A 3991-nucleotide genomic window follows, 5' to 3' on the forward strand; every position below is an offset into this window, starting at 1 on the left:
CGAGCGAAGCGAAATTGTGGAGCACGTTTGCTACACGCGAGGTATACCAAGAGAATTATTGAGATTCTCAAAATTTCGATAGAAAAAAAATCATATAAAATCAGCGTAAAGAAATAGGACTGATATTTTTGCACATAAAGCTAGGGTATTTTTTTTTCTAATAAAACAAATAAGTTTGGACCGAGGGGTTAAAGTATAAGTTTAGTAAAAAATGCAATAAGTACGGCTCGTACCCCCCCACCCCCGGATTTTGACCCCCCCCCCCGTCTTTTGGTCCGAATTATACGTCCGCCGAACTTGAACACACAAGGAGGAATATGCCGTAAACAAGAAACGGTAGTCGGCATTTTAGACACTTATATTTTACAGACCCAAAATATGCCTTATTTCTTTGTATTATAGCTAATTATGGTATAAATAATTAATTAATTACTTTGCAATTTTGCTTCTAATACTATTATAGTTGTATTTTAATGAAACATAATAGTATTAAAACGGTTTTCTTCTTTTGAAAAAATTTATTGCTAGTCCTGTTTCTAATCGACTTTACTTGTGTATTTTAAGCTTTTTTGTTGCTGTGCTTTTTCTGGAGATTTTAGTTGGATTGGAAAGCTCCTGTGTAAGGTACCCTTTCCTAAAGAAAAATTGAAGTAATTTAATAATAAAACACAGCTCGGCGCGTTATAATTGTACAAATTACTTCAATTTTTCTTTAGGAAAGGGTACCTTACACAGGAGCTTTCCAATCCAACTAAAATCTCCAGAAAAAGCACAGCAACAAAAAAGCTTAAAATACACAAGTAAAGTCGATTAGAAACAGGACTAGCAATAAATTTTTTCAAAAGAAGAAAACCGTTTTAATACTATTATGTTTCATTAAAATACAACTATAATAGTATTAGAAGCAAAATTGCAAAGTAATTAATTAATTATTTATACCATAATTAGCTATAATACAAAGAAATAAGGCATATTTTGGGTCTGTAAAATATACGTGTCTAAAATGCCGACTACCGTTTCTTGTTTACGGCATATTCCTCCTTGTGTGTTCAAGTTCGGCGGACGTATAATTCGGACCAAAAGACGGGGGGGGGTCAAAATCCGGGGGTGGGGGGGGGTACGAGCCGTACTTATTGCATTTTTTACTAAACTTATACTTTAACCCCTCGGTCCAAACTTATTTGTTTTATTAGAAAAAAAAAATACCGTAGCTTTATGTGCAAAAATATCAGTCCTATTTCTTTACGCTGATTTTATATGATTTTTTTTCTATCGAAATTTTGAGAATCTCAATAATTCTCTTGGTATACCTCGCGTGTAGCAAACGTGCTCCACAATTTCGCTTCGCTCGCTTCGCTCGCAAAGCTCAATTGCTTGGCAAAAATTGAAGTAATTTGTACAATTATAACGCGCCGAGCTGTGTTTTATTTTATTGTTTCTAAGAAGATGTAAGAATACAATATTATCAATTTTAATTGGTTTTATCCAAATCAAGGTAAGGCTTAATCACACGAAAGGTAGCTAGCTAGAGCTCAGTTTTGTATAAAAGAATTAAAAGTAATTTGTAGAAATCATATGGAGAAGCTGTATTACTACCTAACTGATAGCCAGATATAGGAAAACCTGTAGCTAGGGCGCAGACAAAACAAATAGCTCTGGGTGCTAGAGTGAGCTGACCAACCGTTTTTTATCATTTTTTATTTATTATATAAGTAACCTGTTACAGTAATTAAAAAAATATCCACTTTTGCTATCAAACCAACAGCAATGTAATTGTCAATAGGAATTAGTTTTCCGTACACCCTCCCGGGATCCCTGAGAACAAGGTTTAAAACGACATTAAAACTGTCATTAAACAGAACTTCAAGGATGCCCACAAGCCGCACCACGTCCTCTAAACGGCGTGGGCATCTTCGAAACTGCTTGTAATTTTAGAACAAGGGTGCTGATAAGCTGCATACGCCGTATAACGTGCAGGTGTTTTTGGGCAAGTTTAGCGTTTTGCAAAAAAATTGAAGTATTCACCTTAAAAAACCGGCATAGACCATAAAGTAAACTATGTGGTAGTAAAGTTCTTAAAAGAACTGTTTTTGATAGTTTTTGATAAAATTTACTTGATAAATAACTTTTAATTTTTATTAACTTCTTTCTCTTAAAGCATCTTTTTCCAACTATCGTCCACAAGGTATGTTACAAGGAATTGAATTTTGAAAATGCTCCAGGCAAGTTCGGGAAAGTGCGGGCGGTTTTGGAAGACAATCACTAATTTAATTGTGGCTGTTTGCAGCTTATTGACACCCTCTTATTTTAGAATATTCTCAGGAATAATAGACCAAGAGAAATTACATCACAGTTTTTTGTCCACCGCCCACGTGTGTTTGAGAACAACCCACATAACAAAGTTCATTATTTTTTAAATTATTTGTGTAAAAATTACTATTTCATTCACGATAAACCATTTGTCAGTCATTTTATTCGCCCAACAAAGAATCCTATCCAAGGTGCTTTTCTATTAGTGCTGAATTTAATAATTGACATGGTTCAGCATAGTTTTTAAAAGGGTCTGATTGCAAAATATGATTGCCAAAGTTCAGCACTTGTAATATTTGTGTATTTGTGTACTCAGCTTCTAAAACACACACAAGAGACATTATAATTTCCTCTGGGTGATTACATTAATGTTGGTTGAAAAAAAACTGAATGATGAGAAGCATGTGTTTTTAAATGGGTCTAGGACAATAAACTTATTTAATTTACCTTGGCCTTGCATTAATCAAATTCTGAAAAAATAAACACTTCTAAAATGATTTTGTCAGATTTGGAAACTGTTGGTATGGTTGGAACTTTGCGTATAAAATTAGTAAAGTTGCCAAATTGTTTAGTTTTTTTCTTTTATACTTTTCCGAATTAGCCTTAATTATTTATAAGATGAAAAACAGTGCTTTCAATTCCATTGACTTGGCCATCCCTTAAAGGCACTGGAAGCTTCACTATATGAAAATGTTTTCTTTTTCTTTTAGATTGTGTACAATGGGAGTGAGTGATGTAATCTTCTAATGCGTGTGGTGAAAAGAAGGCGAATCCGTTATTGTTTTTCTGCCCAAATTTGAAGCTATTTAATAAATCTTGATAAAGTTAAAAAACTGTTTTGATTTGTTTGTTTTTGTTTTAATTGTTTCCCGTGAGTTTTCGAAATTCGTTCCAGCAGATTCTGTGGCTTCTACTGCCGGTATTTTTACGTGAAAAAAATACTGTTTTGTTGTGAGGTCATTTACGTAATCGTTAACGTTAGGACCAACTTCTGCGGGTTGTACAACTCGATGTATCACATATCTTTCGGAATACTGCTAAAAGTGTAATTTTGTATTGCGCTCTTTACTTTTACCATTCTGTGGGAAAAGGCGGTACAAAATTTTAACACGCGTTATTCGTTTTTGTTAGTTTCGCGTAATCTAATTTTCTCGCACATTTTGAAAAGAATATGCCACGCACATCAAATACTCGCGCAGTCTATTCGCAAAAAAACTGTTTTTGAGCAACGAATTGTTCCGCAGAGCGTTCATTTTCCTACCTCGTCCCCAGGGTTCATCTATATGATATTCAATTTTGATGTATTTCGGAAGATGTTAGCGACAAAGAAACAAGAAGCGCTAGGGACAAAGTATTGGATAGTTTAATTTTGCTTGCAATTTGCGAAATGCTTCGCAACCTTTTTTTTAATTTCTAGTTTTGACTAATCAGTCACTCAGTCAGTCAAAAGTCAAAAATCAAATAGCTATGGCCCGCAACCCTCCCCACATCACCTAAGGGGCATGTGACGTCAAAATCGTGACGTAATTTTTACACTCTATGCGTAGTCCAACAATATGTGGCCTGCAGCCAGCGTAAAAAATTTAGGTTCCGTGCTGCGTGGTTACTTATAACCTGTTAGGCTATAGTTTTAACTCCCATCCGTCAGGATTAGTCAAAGACTTGGCTTGGATTCCTTCCG

General features: G+C 34.8%; 1 long non-coding RNA gene across 1 annotated transcript; it reads left to right on the top strand.

Moving 5' to 3' along the window:
* Positions 1-1094: 1094 nt before the first annotated feature.
* LOC130648308 (uncharacterized) lies at positions 1095-3152 on the top strand. The gene is made up of 2 exons (XR_008982928.1): positions 1095-1495; positions 3021-3152. It is a non-coding gene; the product is annotated as an uncharacterized LOC130648308 (long non-coding RNA).
* The last annotated feature ends 839 nt before the right edge of the window (positions 3153-3991 follow it).

The sequence above is a fragment of the Hydractinia symbiolongicarpus genome, chromosome 6, assembly GCF_029227915.1.
Source record: "Hydractinia symbiolongicarpus strain clone_291-10 chromosome 6, HSymV2.1, whole genome shotgun sequence".
Classification (NCBI taxonomy): Eukaryota; Metazoa; Cnidaria; class Hydrozoa; order Anthoathecata; family Hydractiniidae; genus Hydractinia; species Hydractinia symbiolongicarpus.